The sequence below is a fragment of the Emys orbicularis genome, chromosome 8, assembly GCF_028017835.1.
Source record: "Emys orbicularis isolate rEmyOrb1 chromosome 8, rEmyOrb1.hap1, whole genome shotgun sequence".
Taxonomy (NCBI): Eukaryota; Metazoa; Chordata; order Testudines; family Emydidae; genus Emys; species Emys orbicularis.
In genome coordinates, this window is record NC_088690.1 from 61,983,684 (window position 1) to 61,993,373 (window position 9,690).

The following is a 9,690-nucleotide window of genomic DNA, read 5'->3' on the forward strand; positions in this document are numbered from 1 at the left end:
GGTCCTGCTTTGAGCAGGGGGTTGGACTAGATGACCTCCTGAGGTCCCTTCCAACCCTGATATTCTATGATTCTATGAGAGGTGAGAGAAGGCTGCTTCTAAACATCTTTGCTGAGAAAGGGAAGGTCACAGACAGGTCTGAACATCAAGGTCAAGGGACATTTCTTGAGAAAGGTGGTGGGGATTGGCTCCTTGAAGAGGCTCTTTTCTGGGCTAACTAAGGGGAAGTGGCCAAACATTTTCCACGTATGTTGCAACCAATATTGTGCAAAGTAGTAATTCCATCCCTAGCTAACTGAACCTGGGAACATTGGGGTTGGGATCAGGAGACTCAAATGCTATCGAGTACGAGTAGCCACCATTAGCTCCACCTTAGTGTCCATAACACAGACATTGGCTATAAAATTATTTGCTGTATTAAGACCCTAAGAGTTCAATAGCTCTGAAGCAGGGTGATGTGCAGTAGCAGCTTGCAGATAGGAAAGGGGTGCATCCTCAGTGGTCCATGGCAAAATCCTGTTCCCAGTTACGCTGGAGTAGATCTGAAGTAATTCCACTGCAATCAGTTAAGTTGTTCCTGATTTATCTTAGGGCTTGGCTACACTTGCGAGTTACAGCGCATTCAAGGAGCCCCGGGCGCACTAGCTCACTACCTGTCCACACTGGCAAGGCATGTAGAGCGCTCTGATTCCATGGCTAGAGTGCTCCTGATACTCCACCTCGGTGAGTAGAATAACGTTTGATGCGCCCCTGCTGGAGCGGCCCAGCGTCAGCGTGAACGAGGTGTTGCATTATTGCGCTCTGATCAGCCTCCGGAAACGTCCCATAATCCCCTTAAGTCAAGTGGCCACTCTTGTCATTGTTTTGGATATGCTCTTTGAAAGCTCCGTTTGACAGCCGGCATGCTTATCTGCTCCGAGACAAAGCAACCATTACTGTGGAATGCTGTGTGTGAGAGAGGCGGGGAGGAGGGGAAGGTCTGCTGCTGTCTGAACTTACAAGACAGCATGCTGACATAGTTTCAGCCCCCCCAAAACCCACTCTCTCTCCCCCCACATACACACAACACACTCCCTGTCACACTCCACCCCACCCCAACCCCCCATTTGAAAAGCATGTTGCAGCCACTTGCATGCTGGGATAGATACCACAATGCATTGCTCTCTGTAGCCGTTGCAAGAGCTGCTAATGTGGCCACGCTAGTGTGCTGTCAGCTGTCAGTGTGGACAGACTACAGCACTTTCCCTACTGCGCTCTACGACGGCTGGTTTAACTCAAAGCGCTCTACATCTGCAAGTGTAGCCATGCCCTTAGTGTAAATGAGAGCAGAATCTGGCCCATTTTGTGTTACTGATATTGCAACTTTGTACCAATGAAAAGTGCTTAAACAGACACCAGCAACAGTGAAAAGCAGAACTCATTCATGAAGGTTTTCTATATTCATTGGCACCCCACAAATCCCCCCCACAATATCCACTGTGCCCAAGTTTCACAGAATCTAGAAATGGGAAATATCTATTCAGTTCTCTAATATTCTAGTCCATCTCCCAGCCATTTGCTTCCTATTATACATGTACTTGTTTTATCCAGTCTAGTGGGGCACTCAACTTGTCTCTTTAATCCACATGGCTACTTATTTTACAGAGTTTCCATAAACTTCATTTAGTGTAAATGACTGAATTTCTCATCTTGACTTTCTGCACTGAGGCTGTGCTGCTATTTCCAACACCATTTCCTGTAGAAAGCTGCTCCTAACAATTTTATTTTCCTGTGTGGGATGATGTTTTTAATAGGATTTGTGTGTGCGTGCGCGTTTAAGTTTAATTCTGATTTTAGTGAAACAAAAAGCACATCTTGGGCTCCAAAAGGAATGGGTTATTGTAGCTACAATATGAGCAGACCACATTCTGCTTTGAATACAACTGAATCCAACTTGATCAGACGGTTTCTTTGAGTGAGTCTATTGCCTTTTTCAAGGACATCGCTCACCAATTGACTCTTTACGTAAGTCTACAAAAGTTTGGGATGATTTCAGTTATTAGAAAACAGAATGGAAACCAGTCAGGTAAAACTTTGGGCTTATCTATCTTTCTTTTTCTTCTCATGTGTTTTCCCTTCTACAAAGTCTACATTTTTATATGTACCTGGCTTCCTAACTAGTTTGAATGAAAGATTTATGTCTGAATCCCCTAGACTGCTTTGAAAATCTCTGCATCTTTGCTTTTATTTATTTATTTATTTTCCAACTGAGTTGTTTAATATAAGGTTTTTGTAGCAAGGGTGTAACACTAGCTACGAGGCTTCCTTTTATTATATATATTAGTTACCAATCAGATATTTACATTATTCATTCAGTGTGTGGTTGGGGTTTTTACCTGTGATTAATTGTTATTTTATTAAAGTAAGCCTCTCTCTTTAAGAGAAGAGAATTTTTTAAAATGCTGTATAATTCACAATTTTTGTAATTATTATAATTGATCACTTCGGTCTATTTTCTTTAATTTTGTTTTGCTAGTGAATGTCATCTTTTTGACATAAACAGTATAATAAATAAAATACTTATTATGGAAAATAAATAGTCTATTTAATGTGACCTGATGATAAAGAGCTTCAAATAATTTGGCCCTATGGAGTTTGTGAAATGACACGTGCACTGTAAGGCATGAAAGAGGCTGTTGAGCAGGTAGATAATTTATATATCAAGCATTTTGTTACTAGTTTGTGTTGCAGTCGTAATTTGTAAATATGAATAAACAACCTTAGTATGATCCCATGACAAAAGGAAAAGCCTTTTAAAACAAATAAAAATCATAGAAATTAGTGTCTGAAATAGAAAGTGTAAAGAACACAACAGATCCTGAAATAACCCGTCTAGGAGTGAAATCCTGACTCCACTGAAGTCAATGGCAACTCCCATCGACTTCAATGGAGACAGCATTTCACTCTAGATATTTGTTTCTTTGAAGGAAAACACTCTGAGCAAGTTTAAACCTTTTAACTTGGAACATATATTATATATTAACTGGAACACCATTTTCTGTGAAATATGTATTCTAATAACATTTACCTGCCACACGGGTGTGTTGTGAGGCTTATTTCATTAGAGTTTGTAAAGTGCTTTGAGGTCTTTAGGTGAAAGGTGCTATAAAAGGGGAAAGAATGATTATTCATGCTTCATCAAGGTCTAAGAGTATTCCCATTTCTTGTCCTAAAGGAAACTGTAGAAAAATGTTCCCCTTACCTCTGGGATATTCTTCAGCTGTCTGATAAGCAGTAGGGTCCTTCTGTTTCGGCTGCCACCTGCAATGGGAAACTGGAGCAAGCTAAAGGTTAGCAACTGCTCTTCTCTTCCCAGCTCAGCTTCTGATGCTCTTTTCCCCTCTGGGAGTTTAAATCTCCTTCAGACTAGATGAAAGGAGCCAATAGAGACACTTGGGTGTTTCCCTTCTGAGCTTTTCATAAGAAATAAAGGTTTGAGAGATGGTGAAAAATTCTTCACTGTGTCTCACTCTCTCATCCTATCAGACCCTATCACTTTATGTTTAGATTTTGACAAAAAAACAGCAGATGTTTATATTTTTGCAAAAACAGGAGCAGAGATCTCAGAATTGTTGTGAAGTCCCATATATGGAGAAGCACTTTTAAAGCCTTATTTTGCTGAGGCCTGGGTGTATTCAACACAAAAAAAGGAAAAGTATAGTACACTTCAAAACCAGTTAAGATTAAATCACAAAATTGGGGCTCGAAAGCTTGTCTCTTTCACATACAGAAGCTGATCCAATAAAGATATTACCTCATCCACTTTATCTATCACATCATTTGCAAAACTCAGTACTTAAAAGCAAGCAAATTAAAAGTTAAGGATACCACTTCTTTTAAATCACCCACATAATAAAATTATATACCTACAACAAGGCCAATCCTAAACTAGAGTAAATTGGCACAGTTCCATAGAATCTGAGCCATTATTCTTATGAAGTACTAGAGCTGACTGAAATAATAAAACCTATTTTCATGAACATTTTCAGAATGTTGAAGCTCTTTTAATTTCAGAAGATTTGAAATGGACCTTTTAAAAACAGATTTTAATAAATGATATATATAAAAAATATACAATTTTTTTTCCAAAAACCTATTTTTGGTATACTAAATATTTCTATTCCCATTTCAATGTTTTCTACAATTTCTAATGTATCAAGAACAGAAATTTTTCACAGGAAAAGTCAACAATGTTGCCAATTTTTTTGCAAAAATTGAATACCTTTTTAACAAAAATCTAACTTTGTATCGACATAATTATTGAAAATGTTATTGAAATGGTTCTCAAATGAAGCCTGCAGCCCACACGGATTTTGTCAGGGGCATAACCCAGCCTCTAAGACTTTGCCATTTTCTTGGGTGGAGTTTGGCAACTGTTAGGCACTAGGGAAAACCCACAAACTAATGACAAGCTTGATAATGGCAGAGGCCTTTTGAATGTATGATACTACACCACTGAAGGAGTGGGGGTTCATAATGGGGAGCAAGAGAAAGGGGGCTCTAACACAAGCATGACAAAATTTCTGCCGTGTACATGTGGAGCCATTTTGTGGGGCCAGGGAAAGTTATACCACTTTCCTTCCAGTAGTCCAGATTGAACCCTATTGTAACCAGAGGCTGCCTTGGGTACTTTTATTTTTGAGGCTTGAAACTCTGGGTTTACTTCTTGCCTTCTTTATTCATTATCACTTGATCTTTCGCCTACAGGGAACTGATTCAGAGGAGGCAGCATGGTCCAATGGTCTAAGCATAGGACTCCGAGCCAGGAGCAGCTGCATTCTAGCCCCTTTTTGATTCTGACATACTGTGTGGCCTTGTGCAAGTCAATTAATCTTTCTCAATATCAGTTTCCCAGTCCGTGACATGGTGACAATGGCCCAGATCCTCCAGTATTGTGCAGTACTTTATGCCTCCCCACTAGGGGAGAGAGGCCCAGCACAGCTGGTCATGGCCAATTCTCCACTAGCCTAGTTTGTATGCCACTATCTTTTTCTATTGCTTGCACAGGGGGCATAGTGAGGAGAAAGGGGCCATGCCCAGGTTGTCTCTGGGCCCTGCTGATTCCCATCTACCACACAGGCTTCTTAGAACCAATGGCAGCTGGAGCAATTTAGAGTGCAGGCTGTCCCTAACTTACACTAGGGGACAACCATGGCTCAGAATGGGCTCACGATCTGACCCAATCACACTTACCTGCCTCATGGAGATGTTGAGGATTCCAGCGCTCTGGAATGCAAGGCACTATGCAAATACTAAGTATCATAGACATGTATCGATCACTCCTTCTCTCATCTGCTGGGATCTGATATAAAGTATGATGCACTTTATTACACTGAGCATATTTTTCCAAACACTCCCTATGACTGCAAGTCAAGGTGTCACGTCTGAGCTGTTGGTGTAAATAACTCTCACCAACAATGGACTGCTGGGGGGGGACGGGGGGGACATTCTGGAAACGTTGGTTAAGGCGAATTGAATTCAAAGTCATATTTTTAAGAGATTCTGGACATTGTCTCAAACCACTTGAACATAACAGTTTATGCTAAAGGACATCCTGAAGATCCATATTAAAGAAACTATTGGCTCTCCTGGTTTAAAGGACTCCGATATGCCATATTTGTTCATTTGCTTTTTCCAAATGGTTGCTGCAACAGGAGAGCAGAAAGGACGAGAAGCCGCGGCCAGCACATTGCTCGCCCGCGCCGCTTCCCGCCACCCCCATTGGCCCGGGACGGAGAACCGCGGCCAGTGGGGGCCGTGATCGGCCGAACCTGCCGCGTCAGCAGGTAAATAAACTGGCCCGGCCCGCCAGGGTGCTTACCCTGGTGAGCCGCGTGCCAAACGTTGCCGACCCCTGCTCTATATCCATGACAAACTGTATTATTCTCAAACTATTGGAGAAAATCAAACAATAATGCTCAGGGGCAGAGTCTCTCCTGTGCTGAGATCTGCCCAGGGCAGAGGAAGGGGAGTGTGGCTATCAGAGATCCAGCTACAGTTCCCTGATTCTTTCCCCTGAGCGGCTCCAGCTCTAGCATGTGGGCTTCTCTAACTTGCACTAGCTGGCAATGGTCTCCAAGGAACCATCCCCAGCTAAGAATTGCTGGAGCACAGCAGTATGGCTCCAGACATGCCCCCTCCTGCCCTGCCTTGGCCCCATTGCATCTTGTGAGTGGTATAAAGGGACTAGATTGGGGAGGAGAATTTGGATCTCAGGTTTGTGAGTTAACCTGCTTTTTAATAAGAAATATTTTTAAATCACTAATTTAGTAAAGTCAGAGAGCAATATACAGTACTTGGGAATTATGGAACCTTCCCCACATTGTTACAGCCAATACCTCAGGAACGTGTACAGGATAGCAAATATCCTGCAGGATTCCTACATGCCCTGCCAGTTGTGCAATCATCATTCTGTTAGTTCAGCAGCGTTCGCAGCATGTGTGCATTAGAGTGTACACATCTGCACATTTACTGTTTCTGCACTGGATGGGTCAAATGGGACTCTAAAATGTGATGGGAGAGCAGGATTTTAAATTAGAGAGATAACAGAGCTTAGAGCTGAGTTTGTCCTCTTGGATTGCTTTATACTAGGGCTGTCAATTAATTGCAGTTAACTCACACGATTAACACACAAAAATTAATTGCAATTAATCACACTATTAAACAATAGAATACCAATTGAAATTTATTAAATATTTTTGGATGTTTTTCTACATTTTCAAATATATCGATTTCAATTATAACACAGAATACAAAATTTACAGTGCTCACTTTATATTGTTTTTGATTACAAATAAACAAAAGATATTTGCACAAATAAACAAAATAGTATTTTTCAATTCACCTCATACAAGTACTGTAGTGCAATCTCTTTATCATGAAAGTGCAACTTATATATGTAGTATTTTTTTGTTACATAACTGTACTCAAAAACAAAACAATGTAAAACTTTAGACCTACAAGTCCATTCAGTCCTACTTCTTGTTCAGCCAATCACTAAGAGAAACAAGTTTGTTTACATTTACAGGAGATAATGCTGCCCACTTCTTAATTACAATGTCATCTGAAAGTAAAAACAAGCATTCGCATGGCACTGTTGTAGCTGGTGCCGCAAAATAATTACGTGCCAGATGTGCTTCATGCTTCGGCCATTGTTCCAGAGGACATGCTTCCATGCTGATGATGCTCGTTAAAAAAAAATGCATTAATTAAATTTGTGACTGAACTCCTTGGGGAGAATTGTATGTCTTCTGCTCTGTTTTACCCGCATTCTGCCATATATTTCATGTTATAGCAGTCTCAGATGATGACCCAGCACATGTTCGTTTTAAGAACACTTTCACTGCAAATTTGACAAAACACAAAGATACCAATGTAAAATTTCTAAAGATAGCCACAACACTTGACCCAAGGTTTAAGAATCTGAAGTGCCTTCCAAAATCTGACAGGGATGAGGTTTTCAGAAGTCTTAAAAGAGCAACACTGATGTGGAAACTACAGAACCTGAACCACCAAAAAAAAAAAAAAAAAAATCAACCTTCTCCTGGTGGTATCTGACTCAGATGATGAAAATGAACATGCGTCAGTCACACTGCTTTGGATCATTATCAAGCAGAACCTGTCATCAGCACGGACGCATGTCCTCTGGAATGGTGATTAAGCATCAAGGGATATATGCAGTGATGAGCTCCCAAAATCCTAAGAACCGGTTCCCTACCGGGTCCTTGGCGGCACTTTGGCGGCAGTGGGGCCTTCACTCGCTCCGGGTTTTCGGCGGCAGGTCCTTCACCCGGAGCAAGTGAAGGACCTGCCGCCGAAGACCCGGTAGGGAACCGCGCGGTGAGTACAAGCCCCACGTGCCTGTCTCCCCCCGCCACCCACCCATCCGACCCCACCCACGTCCTGCCCCTGACTGCCCCCTTCAGAACCCGCAACCTATCAACCCCCCCTCCTCGTCCCCTGACCACCCCCTCCCAAGAACCCCCACCCTAACTGCCCCCCAGGACCCCACCCCCTACACAACTCGCTCCATTCCCTGTCCCCTGACTGCACCAACCCCATCCACCACCACCCTGACAGACCTCCGGGACTCCCACACCTACCCAACCCACCGTTTCCTGTCCCATGACCGCCCCTCCATAACCTCCGCCCCCTCCAACCGCTCTCTACCCCTTATCCAACCCCTCCTCCCAGCCCTGGCTGGCCCCCTTACCGTGCTGCTGTGTAAGGATGCCGCGCAGCCGCTGCAGCCCCACCCCCTTACCCAGAGGTGAAAGTAAGCTGGTATGCCCCCGTACGGCGTACCGGCAAAAGCCAGTGCACCGTACGGGATGGCCTGGCTTCCCCAGGGGGCAATTTAAAGGGTCTGGGGCTCCCAGCAAGGGCTGTAGCCCCAGGCCCTTTAAATTGCCACCAGAGCCCCACTGCTGGAGCCCTGGGGTAGCGGCAGCGGGGCTCTGGGGGCTATTTACAAAGTCCGGGGCTCCTGCAGCTTCTACCACCCCGGCCCTTTAAATAGCTGCTGGAGCCCTGCCGCCACTACTCCAGGGCTCCGGTGGCTATTTAAAGGGCCGGGGCGGTAGAAGCAGGGGAGCTCCAGCCCTTTAAATAGCCCCCAGAGCCCTGAGGTAGCGGGGGCTGCAGGGGCTATTTAAAGGGCCGGGGCTCCAGCTGCCTCTGCCGCCCCGGTCCTTAAAATAGCTGCGGGAGCCCCGCTGCTTCCCCAGGGATCCCGCGGCTATTTAAAGGACCAGGGCGGTAGAATCAGGGGAGCCCCGGGCCCTTTAAATAGCCCCCAGAGCCTGGGGTAGCCGGGGCTCCAGCTGCCTCTGCCGCCCCGGTCCTTTAAATAGCAGAATTTCCCAGTCATTTTTCATTGGTGAGAGGGTCATGATTGTTCTTTTGTCTGTAAACCACATGTACTTAATCAAAATTTGTAAGTTGAGGTGGTGTGAAATCTTGCCACTGTAAATTAGCTACTAAAAACCAAGAACAAGACCTATGAATAGCCAGGCACATGAAGACGCAGCTTGAGAGACAGAGAGAGATGAGAAAAAGAGACTGATAGATAAACCAAATGTGTAGTAATTATGGACATGCAGCACAGACATACTTAAATGGAAAGTGACCACGTTGTGTGGTGTATTGCTGAATCACATTGCATCATATTTTCCTGTTGGAACTCCATCCCCATCATTTTTACAAGCTCTCCCCTCCCAACATCAGATCCTTGTGGTCTGCACAAAGGCTTAGCCTGAGGTTTTGCAAAGGCTACCAGTTTAATCTAATGAGGGAGGTATTTATTCAGACTGACATCAGCACGGGGATGAAGTTCCTACACAGTGTAACCATTGAAAATGATTTGGGTTTCCCCCCTTTCTCCCCCCCACAAAAGCACTTTAAAGTGGATTTTCTCTATAAAAGGAAAGGCATATACAGCAAAAGATCCACCCCCTTTACTCCAAGAGTGGTGGCAAGAGTTCTCATCAGCCCTGCAGTGGTGGGGGGTTGCCAGCAGCCTCAGTAATGATGGACTCTGAAAGTAGTATCTTCACTCACATTGGGAAGTAGCTATAGCAAGTCTAACCCAGCTGTTCTTTGCTCCCTGTGTATAGAAGCAGCTGCAACAAGATCAGGAACTAGGGATTCCTC